The 11957-nt window shown below is 35.4% G+C and overlaps 1 non-coding gene across 1 annotated transcript; it reads right to left on the reverse strand.

Annotated features, from left to right (window-relative positions):
• Nucleotides 1-4269: 4269 nt before the first annotated feature.
• Trnas-gcu (transfer RNA serine (anticodon GCU)) lies at nt 4270-4351 on the reverse strand. Its single transcript has one exon. It is a non-coding gene; the product is annotated as a tRNA-Ser (tRNA).
• Between the last annotated feature and the right edge of the window lie 7606 nt (nt 4352-11957).

Here is an 11957-nt window from a genome sequence, read left to right on the forward strand (position 1 = left end):
AACTGTAAGTGACCATTAGTTCGTTAAGTTATTGCATGATAATCAAGTAAAGGTGCGCTCTTTTTGTCTTGACCCGGGTCGCATGATGACAGATTGCACAGATTTCGTGTGCCACAAGTGTTGGAAACAGCGTCATGTTCCTAGGAAGTACAAAAGGCCAAGCTCTGACAATTGTGGAAATTTTCTTTATTTGTGTTCATGTGGGAAATATGACTTAAGAAATACAACTGCCTAAAGATGTTACATGCTAAATGATTAAATTGAAGAAATTAATTACCGAATTGCTGACGTTGCCACAAAGGAAGATAGATTGGGGATTCAAGTTGTAGAAGATGATGAACACGAGGTTGATGAAGTAATACAGGGTGCAGATGGTGAAGAAAGAGGTGATGAAACTGATCAAGAAAAAGCTTTTCACAGAGTCAACCATTCATACTGGTATCTCTTTTACGACAATTCGGGTTTGGTGACAGTTTTATTTAATGGATACAAATATTTTATATTGAAATTAGAAACAGTGTTAAATGCATTTAATGAAAGCCTTTTCAATTAAACATTCAGTCCTCCAAAGTTGCCCTATACTAACTATACTATATTTATTTGAAGCGGAACATTTAGGGCTCGCTATAATTATAAATTATTATGTCAATGTTGCTCTATTTCTATTGTCTAGCAGTACAAGTAAAGTCTTTCAACATGCCGATGGTACAACCATGACATTAGCAAAGAAAGAATCTATTAATCAATCATTTATTGTACTTGGTTTATATTGTAAAGGATCTGGTTCAAAAGGGAATAAAGAAAACAAACGGAACTTTTATTTAATTCATCAGGCAGTCTCTGTTGAATTCTGCAGACAGCTCCAATTTCAACATTGTGATCACGTTATCTTAATTTTGGGAACTAGTGCTGGAGCTCAGTTAGAATAACACTTTGTCTAAAATTAAAACTTATTACACAGAGGTGATACTAAATTGTATGACTTCTGTTCATGTATAGCACAAATGTTTTACTCGCTTTTAAGTAGCTTGATTTTCCGTAAACCAGCCGCTGTTTCCTTTTGGAGTAGGGTATTTTGTTTTGGAAACATTTACTCACTAGAAAAAATACATTTGCCACTCTAGTATCACCCTTAACGTTCAACTGGTATTATATATAGCATTACCGATAGAGAACAGCCTTATCAGAGAGAAGTTTTAATCGGAAAGAATGGTGTTAGATGCACACTGCATTTAACACTGTCTTTAATATCGGCTGAATAAAAATTTGACCAAATCCAAAATTTATGTGAATGAGACAAACTTTTGACTCTGTCAAAAACGTTGCTTTTATCAATTTTTAAGGTATATCCCTCGATGTTGTCCCTCTAGGTCATAGCAATGACATCTCCTACAGTGAATGTTGTATCAGCAATATCCCTTCAAACTATAGAGCATGTCTGAATTAGAGGCATAATTTTGGGTAATACCCATTTCAAACCATGAGCCATAACCCTCGTCAAAATAGTATCATCTACATTAAATAGTCTCATAGGTCGCCAATATTTCCAGCTTCTTTAGTCGCTCTTGGTGTTGTAAAAAATGATATTGTATCAAATCTCACTGTCCATGACGTAATTGATTCCTTGTTAACGATCTGAAGAAGAAAAAATCTCTAACAGGTTATCATATTCATAATTTAAAACGTTGTAAAATACAACTACTTTATCGATTTAACCAGACCAAAATATCTAATTTTAGACATTATATTTATAGCTGCATGTATTTTATCAACCCTTGTATGACAATACTCAAATACGTATCATCAGCAGGTACGGATGAATTTACCAAGATTAAAACTGATTCTTTACAACTCTCATCATCTGTGCTCGATAATTACAAAATACAATAAAACTTATAAATGTATTTTAATATTTGATTTTCATTTGAAACAAGTGAGCCAAAGTCATCAATGGATTCATTAATAACATTTCGCTTTTGTTGATATTTTTCAGGATTTTTTTATAAAGTATTTGCTATTTGCGTCACTTTCAATCACCAAACTGGATTAAAATCTCGGTATAACACCTCAAAACAATCTTATTTCTTAGTCACTTCATTGTTGTTCGAGTTCTTCCTATGTATTGATATCAAATGAATCTTTAGCGGTAAATTTTACAGAAAATAGAATCATTTTGTCTTGACATCTATACAATTCTTGGAAACTTTCTTTCTTTCTCTTCGTACTGTATAGGAGCGAGAATTCTTACTTTTATATTTTGCATTATCCACTAAGTGAGTTGTTCACTAAAATATTTTACTCTTTCCCTCAATAATAATAGATTTCACTCTACATACCTATTCATCATTACAAACATTATCTAATTTAAGTAAGTGCCTAATTTCTTCGTTGCATGTAGTTATTTTAGGATCGATCTCATAATGATGTACATGCATAACAAAATATTTTGCATACCAATATATAATTTGGAGGAATTTAAGATATAATCCATCCTGCACTGCCATAGTTCGCATAGTACCATTCTCTCTTGATCTCCAAAGATCGTAAATATTGCTATCAACTGTAATTATGAAGCTCTCGAATAGCAATATCATCGATACGTATGTGTTTGTTATGTTGATCAATTGCAGCTATTGTAACCACCTACCAAGGTAGTGCTATAACTCGTATTGGTCTCCACAATTGTTGCACACGGTATTAGTGGATCAGATACAGTTTTATATGCAACGTTCACTCCATAAAGTCGGCCTTTGGATATAACTTCTAGAAACCTAAGATCGTTGTGTTCACCGAAAAGTCGTCTGACTACAAACGAAACAAGTGAAAATGGTTCTTGGATTTTGAGAGTGCTCCAGAAACAGCAGTTATGTAGACATTTTGGTGTTAACGTGTCTAAGTATAGCAGATTATATACAAAACTTAAAGAGGTTAAAGATAAACTTGCAAGTACGTTATTGGTTTTATTAATATTGGAGTACACAGGTATGGAATTAGTCGGCTCACAAATTATATTTTCCATGAAACTACCGCGATTCCATGAACGTTGTATTATTGTGAAACTTAATTTAACCCTAGCCCTCAGAATATAAGTGAACTGGAGAGAGTCCATTGCTTGTGCGCTATACATCTGGAAGGTATTACGTTCACATGTTCATACTTTATGTACCTGTGTACCTTTTAGAAGAAGAAATAAGTAGAAATTAGAAAGAATATGAAGAGGAATATCTATACTCCGGTCAACATAGACACCAATCTGATAAAATCAGATCTCCGCTGTCCTACGTGAAGATGTGACGACGACCACTGAAGAATGACATTCAGGTGACCATTAAATTAGCCAATGGAAATGCAACTTTCAAAAAATCTGAAAGTGAATCAAATCGTTCGATACACATTCATCCTTTTCACCCACGGTGCTCTTTCTCAAAACGCAAAGATATTAGACCTCATCTGACTGGTTGATAAAATTAACAATTATGGTAATAGCATAGGTACCAGAATATGCCTTCTAAGCGATCGCTGTCAGATCTTCATTTGGTAACAGCGGAGATCTGATTTTAATCAGTTTGGTACACAGGTACTTAAAGTATGAACAGGTGAAAGGACAGCTACATAAACGAACATTTTCCCCGTCATTTCTTCTACACTTCTGATAACATCAGTTTCTTTGACCTTCTTAACATTAACCGCAATTGTAGATTGTTGTCCAAGACTATCCGAGTATACAAACGTACAGTCTCCTGTTACTTAAAATTTGACCATCGTTTTAATGGGTATTACACACACTTCTAGTAAACAGACACATACGCGTGTGCTTTGGTGCCGTTTTGGAAACAACTCACCCCTTACCCTCCCAAACCTTAACTTGATCCCTTTTGCCTTGCTCGCAACCCTAAATGTTTCTGCTAATCGGCCGATTCGCGGCATTGATATTTGGCTACACTTCCCGCATGCATGTTAGCACTACTGGGACTTTATTTCAATGCCAAGAAATGTTGTTGTTTTTTTTTTCTCCTGTGGGAGATAAAATGTTCCACACGCACAAAAAGTACAACTCGATTATAAATATGCAGCCGGAACAGGTCAATACACAAACCTGTCACAAACATGCACAAAACGTCAGTCCATTCAAGACACAAACCACCAAAAAAATCATGGAGACATCATTAGGCGTGTTTTCTTTCTGACGTGACGATATCACATTACAATATTGATGAATACGGTTTGTAGTCATAACTAAAAGTTCTACACATCAGATAAAATGTATATCGACGAAGATGGGATTCGAACCCACGCGGGGAGACCCCAATGGATTAGCAGTCCATCGCCTTAACCACTCGGCCACCTCGTCCGGTGTATTTTGATGAGTACACTATTTATGTAGGGAGTGATCTATAGCTACCTGGCCTAAACCACACACAACTTTTGTCTGATATTCACGATTCAATATATGTTTTTTTTTCAGACAGAAAAAAATTCTAACCGTCGAACCATCCTAGCTCTAACTGATGTGCACATAAAGAACCTAGTGCATGATATTCTTTAAAAGAAGAAATATATATCTTCAGGTAAATTAAAACAATTCTCCTGGCTGGGAGAAAACTCAACATTACCCACCTACCCACCCAATAAACAGAAACAAATACATGGTCGGTCCCTTAGTGAGCAAGCATGTTCATATCAATGGATTGTTAGGCAAGGGAAAAAACTCGTACGAACATTCGTTGTATTCATCACTTCGGTAAGTATTACATCAGATCAGTTCCATTTTTTTTAAAGTTATAAAAATCAATGTTTTCTAACAGCAGAGCAGAGTGGCCGAGTGGTCTAAAGCGCTCTCCGTCACGGATCACTGCCATCTCACCTCTGTCTGCGTGGGTTCGAGTCTCGGGCTCGGCCAATGTGGACATGTGAGAAAGCTTGCCGGTAGCTTCTCGTGGGTCGGTGGTTCTTTCCGGGGTTTTCCCGGGTTCTTCCTCCACCATTAATACTGGCCGCCATGTATAGCCTATCTTGTGCTGAAAAATGGCGTTAAACCCTATAACAACAACAATAACAACTAACAGCAGAGTGGCGCAGTGGAAGCGTGCTGGGCCCATAACCCAGAGGTCCGTGGATCGAAACCACGCTCTGCTAATCACTTTTATTTGGTTTTTGTTTTTTGTTTTTAATTTTAAATTCATAACATCAAATTATCATTTATCTTCAGGCACAAAAATATAAATAAAAGGCACATTCAGTAAATATGTATCTGATTTCATATATAAAATGTGGGTCAATGTAATTTACTTTTCACGCTTCAATGACGGCTTTTTTGGTGCGAATTTGGACCTTCTACACCGTTCTAGCAATAATAAAATGTCAAATGTACATGCAGCTAAAGTGAAATATAACAAAAGGTCAAGGTAACATTACTTTCACCCTTAAGCCATGTATTTTGTTGAGATCCTATATAGAAGTTGATACATGCATGTAAAATATTAAGTTCTTTTCTTTGGCACTGTATCAATTATTGTAGAGAATTTAAAGGTACAGAAAACAATTTGTCAAGGACATGATACAAGCAAAAGAAAAACAATGTGGCATGTAATGATATAGCATTGGAACGTTCGACAGTGATCAGGTGGACAAGCCTCCCCGTGTTTCCCACCCCACCGCCGGCATCACCCTTCCCCACCCCCAGACAAAAATGAGTGTTTGTCTCCCTGGCCCTCACTAGCTGCTAAATCCCACAGTCAGCTTGCGGTCTTCTTTGCGCTCCCTGTGAAAAATACATACTGAACCACCCCTGCGATCCCACCCAAAAGTGCCGAAAAGTTTTGACCTCTGACATGACATTGCCATATTAAAAATGGAATTTATTTTGTTTCAATTTTTCGTTAATCCGTACAATATGTGCTCTTAAAAGGCAAATTTACACATTTCCAGTGATTACATGTTTCCAAACTTGATATCCTGCTCCGGAAGGAAACGGAGGCTGGTTCTCGAAAATTAAACTTTAGATGAGCCTGTAAAATAATTGTGGTGTATATGAATAGAGGTCATACAATTTGCTATCAATTTTGGGATACATAGTATTTCTTCAATTGGTCACGGTGGGGTTTGATTCTTTTGTGTCATTCTAAAGGTATACTTTCTATTATACAATTGTAAGTTTTCTGTATTTTTCGCTTTGATCTCAGGATTTGATTCACAAACAACGTCCTAAACACAAACAATTCCTGCCTTTATAAGTTATGTGAACATGAATATTTTCCAACCACATGAATTATCAGAATTTAAAATGAGAGGTTGTTCAAATACAGCCAGAAACATCGATATTCATGTTGACATTATATCAAATGTGTTCCCATGCACAAAAACATTTGTCTGTGAAACATATGGAGGACATTTAAGTGCTGCTTATTTAAGGACATGAAAAATAAGTCCCTTTCAACTTCATATTTAGAACAGTAGATAAACAGTTATCAAGGGTATAATAATAATAATAATAATAATAATAATAATAATAATAATAATAAATTAAGAAGAATGGCACATTTGGTTGTGAAAGTCCCATCTGATATATGCTCCTTAGTAAAACGCAATCCTCCTTTCGGATTCGCCATTTATTCAATTGTTGCAGGAGGGGGTCAATCGTTTTTCTTTTGTCGAACCAAGGGAGGCAACTAATGGAACTAGAACGTTCATTATAAACAATTGATTAGGTAGTCAACTAATGCAGCTAAGAGGTTAGTGTTGTTGTTTCCATAAAATGTTTTACCGGGGTGTACTAGACTTTATGACTGCCTTAAATCCCAAACACGCCCATATATTATTGTCATAAATAAGATGTATCAATTATTTTCTACTACTCGATATCGGATTATTTTAAACAAGGAAATGTGTCTTTCTCAATGAAACAATATGTGACTTTGCATAATCCGATCGAGAGCTATCTGCAATGTGTTGTTCGATTCAAGCTACCCTGTCTATAATTACGGCAAATTGGACATTCAGTTATTTGTGAGACGCATTGACATCGAAAGACAAACTGACTGAAGAGAGTTTTGGAGTATGAATCTCTGGTCACAAGAAATCTACGTCAGCGCGGAATGAATAGATGTGATCATGTGACTAGCTTTAGAAATACGCCCTACCTATGCTTAGGACATAACAACTTTCACGATCCAATCAGTCAACGAAAAAACAAAATGTCTTTCTATGTAGTTGTGCCGAAAGTTTCAAATTTGTATGAGGTTACGTTGCCAAATAAAGAGTATAATCTAAAGTGGAATTGGCAGTGATAACTATGACTGTACTTCCTCATATTCTGACACTATTATTGTATAAATACGTCGCCTACCTGCACACGTTTCCGACGAAGAGATAGGTATCAAGATAAGAGAATACGGAGTGGAATTCCTATCTCCCATTCAGGATAGATACTACCCTAGAAATCGTGTGACAGACGTGACGCATTTTTGTTTTGGATATTTAATTTTGATTGTTTGTTATTTTTTAAATATTTATTATTTGTTATTTCATGTTTTATTTCGTATTCTAGAGAAATTATTTGTTACATTTTACAATACTTGCTGGTTTTACATCTTTTCTAGTACTTAGGTTAAGAACATAGATTTGTAATATTATGTAAAATACAGTTTTCCAAAAGAGATAAAATCTTAGCCCTACAGTCGGAAGCATCAAACTGTAAGTGACCATTAGTTCGTTAAGTTATTGCATGATAATCAAGTAAAGGTGCGCTCTTTTTGTCTTGACCCGGGTCGCATGATGACAGATTGCACAGATTTCGTGTGCCACAAGTGTTGGAAACAGCGTCATGTTCCTAGGAAGTACAAAAGGCCAAGCTCTGACAATTGTGGAAATTTTCTTTATTTGTGTTCATGTGGGAAATATGACTTAAGAAATACAACTGCCTAAAGATGTTACATGCTAAATGATTAAATTGAAGAAATTAATTACCGACTTGCTGACGTTGCCACAAAGGAAGATAGATTGGGGATTCAAGTTGTAGAAGATGATGAACACGAGGTTGATGAAGTAATACAGGGTGCAGATGGTGAAGAAAGAGGTGATGAAACTGATCAAGAAAAAGCTTTTCACAGAGTCAACCATTCATACTGGTATCTCTTTTACGACAATTCGGGTTTGGTGACAGTTTTATTTAATGGATACAAATATTTTATATTGAAATTAGAAACAGTGTTAAATGCATTTAATGAAAGCCTTTTCAATTAAACATTCAGTCCTCCAAAGTTGCCCTATACTAACTATACTATATTTATTTGAAGCGGAACATTTAGGGCTCGCTATAATTATAAATTATTATGTCAATGTTGCTCTATTTCTATTGTCTAGCAGTACAAGTAAAGTCTTTCAACATGCCGATGGTACAACCATGACATTAGCAAAGAAAGAATCTATTAATCAATCATTTATTGTACTTGGTTTATATTGTAAAGGATCTGGTTCAAAAGGGAATAAAGAAAACAAACGGAACTTTTATTTAATTCATCAGGCAGTCTCTGTTGAATTCTGCAGACAGCTCCAATTTCAACATTGTGATCACGTTATCTTAATTTTGGGAACTAGTGCTGGAGCTCAGTTAGAATAACACTTTGTCTAAAATTAAAACTTATTACACAGAGGTGATACTAAATTGTATGACTTCTGTTCATGTATAGCACAAATGTTTTACTCGCTTTTAAGTAGCTTGATTTTCCGTAAACCAGCCGCTGTTTCCTTTTGGAGTAGGGTATTTTGTTTTGGAAACATTTACTCACTAGAAAAAATACATTTGCCACTCTAGTATCACCCTTAACGTTCAACTGGTATTATATATAGCATTACCGATAGAGAACAGCCTTATCAGAGAGAAGTTTTAATCGGAAAGAATGGTGTTAGATGCACACTGCATTTAACACTGTCTTTAATATCGGCTGAATAAAAATTTGACCAAATCCCAAATTTATGTGAATGAGACAAACTTTTGACTCTGTCAAAAACGTTGCTTTTATCAATTTTTAAGGTATATCCCTCGATGTTGTCCCTCTAGGTCATAGCAATGACATCTCCTACAGTGAATGTTGTATCAGCAATATCCCTTCAAACTATAGAGCATGTCTGAATTAGAGGCATAATTTTGGGTAATACCCATTTCAAACCATGAGCCATAACCCTCGTCAAAATAGTATCATCTACATTAAATAGTCTCATAGGTCGCCAATATTTCCAGCTTCTTTAGTCGCTCTTGGTGTTGTAAAAAATGATATTGTATCAAATCTCACTGTCCATGACGTAATTGATTCCTTGTTAACGATCTGAAGAAGACAAAATCTCTAACAGGTTATCATATTCATAATTTAAAACGTTGTAAAATACAACTACTTTATCGATTTAACCAGACCAAAATATCTAATTTTAGACATTATATTTATAGCTGCATGTATTTTATCAACCCTTGTATGACAATACTCAAATACGTATCATCAGCAGGTACGGATGAATTTACCAAGATTAAAACTGATTCTTTACAACTCTCATCATCTGTGCTCGATAATTACAAAATACAATAAAACTTATAAATGTATTTTAATATTTGATTTTCATTTGAAACAAGTGAGCCAAAGTCATCAATGGATTCATTAATAACATTTCGCTTTTGTTGATATTTTTCAGGATTTTTTTATAAAGTATTTGCTATTTGCGTCACTTTCAATCACCAAACTGGATTAAAATCTCGGTATAACACCTCAAAACAATCTTATTTCTTAGTCACTTCATTGTTGTTCGAGTTCTTCCTATGTATTGATATCAAATGAATCTTTAGCGGTAAATTTTACAGAAAATAGAATCATTTTGTCTTGACATCTATACAATTCTTGGAAACTTTCTTTCTTTCTCTTCGTACTGTATAGGAGCGAGAATTCTTACTTTTATATTTTGCATTATCCACTAAGTGAGTTGTTCACTAAAATATTTTACTCTTTCCCTCAATAATAATAGATTTCACTCTACATACCTATTCATCATTACAAACATTATCTAATTTAAGTAAGTGCCTAATTTCTTCGTTGCATGTAGTTATTTTAGGATCGATCTCATAATGATGTACATGCATAACAAAATATTTTGCATACCAATATATAATTTGGAGGAATTTAAGATATAATCCATCCTGCACTGCCATAGTTCGCATAGTACCATTCTCTCTTGATCTCCAAAGATCGTAAATATTGCTATCAACTGTAATTATGAAGCTCTCGAATAGCAATATCATCGATACGTATGTGTTTGTTATGTTGATCAATTGCAGCTATTGTAACCACCTACCAAGGTAGTGCTATAACTCGTATTGGTCTCCACAATTGTTGCACACGGTATTAGTGGATCAGATACAGTTTTATATGCAACGTTCACTCCATAAAGTCGGCCTTTGGATATAACTTCTAGAAACCTAAGATCGTTGTGTTCACCGAAAAGTCGTCTGACTACAAACGAAACAAGTGAAAATGGTTCTTGGATTTTGAGAGTGCTCCAGAAACAGCAGTTATGTAGACATTTTGGTGTTAACGTGTCTAAGTATAGCAGATTATATACAAAACTTAAAGAGGTTAAAGATAAACTTGCAAGTACGTTATTGGTTTTATTAATATTGGAGTACACAGGTATGGAATTAGTCGGCTCACAAATTATATTTTCCATGAAACTACCGCGATTCCATGAACGTTGTATTATTGTGAAACTTAATTTAACCCTAGCCCTCAGAATATAAGTGAACTGGAGAGAGTCCATTGCTTGTGCGCTATACATCTGGAAGGTATTACGTTCACATGTTCATACTTTATGTACCTGTGTACCTTTTAGAAGAAGAAATAAGTAGAAATTAGAAAGAATATGAAGAGGAATATCTATACTCCGGTCAACATAGACACCAATCTGATAAAATCAGATCTCCGCTGTCCTACGTGAAGATGTGACGACGACCACTCAAGAATGACATTCAGGTGACCATTAAATTAGCCAATGGAAATGCAACTTTCAAAAAATCTGAAAGTGAATCAAATCGTTCGATACACATTCATCCTTTTCACCCACGGTGCTCTTTCTCAAAACGCAAAGATATTAGACCTCATCTGACTGGTTGATAAAATTAGCAATTATGGTAATAGCATAGGTACCAGAATATGCCTTCTAAGCGATCGCTGTCAGATCTTCATTTGGTAACAGCGGAGATCTGATTTTAATCAGTTTGGTACACAGGTACTTAAAGTATGAACAGGTGAAAGGACAGCTACATAAACGAACATTTTCCCCGTCATTTCTTCTACACTTCTGATAACATCAGTTTCTTTGACCTTCTTAACATTAACCGCAATTGTAGATTGTTGTCCAAGACTATCCGAGTATACAAACGTACAGTCTCCTGTTACTTAAAATTTGACCATCGTTTTAATGGGTATTACACACACTTCTAGTAAACAGACACATACGCGTGTGCTTTGGTGCCGTTTTGGAAACAACTCACCCCTTACCCTCCCAAACCTTAACTTGATCCCTTTTGCCTTGCTCGCAACCCTAAATGTTTCTGCTAATCGGCCGATTCGCGGCATTGATATTTGGCTACACTTCCCGCATGCATGTTAGCACTACTGGGACTTTATTTCAATGCCAAGAAATGTTGTTGTTTTTTTTTCTCCTGTGGGAGATAAAATGTTCCACACGCACAAAAAGTACAACTCGATTATAAATATGCAGCCGGAACAGGTCAATACACAAACCTGTCACAAACATGCACAAAACGTCAGTCCATTCAAGACACAAACCACCAAAAAAAATCATGGAGACATCATTAGGCGTGTTTTCTTTCTGACGTGACGATATCACATTACAATATTGATGAATACGGTTTGTAGTCATAACTAAAAGTTCTACACATCAGATAAAATGTATAT

Source organism: Sinohyriopsis cumingii, unplaced genomic scaffold (genome assembly GCF_028554795.1).
Source record: "Sinohyriopsis cumingii isolate HCF-2022 unplaced genomic scaffold, ASM2855479v2 utg000646l, whole genome shotgun sequence".
NCBI lineage: Eukaryota > Metazoa > Mollusca > Bivalvia > Unionida > Unionidae > Sinohyriopsis > Sinohyriopsis cumingii.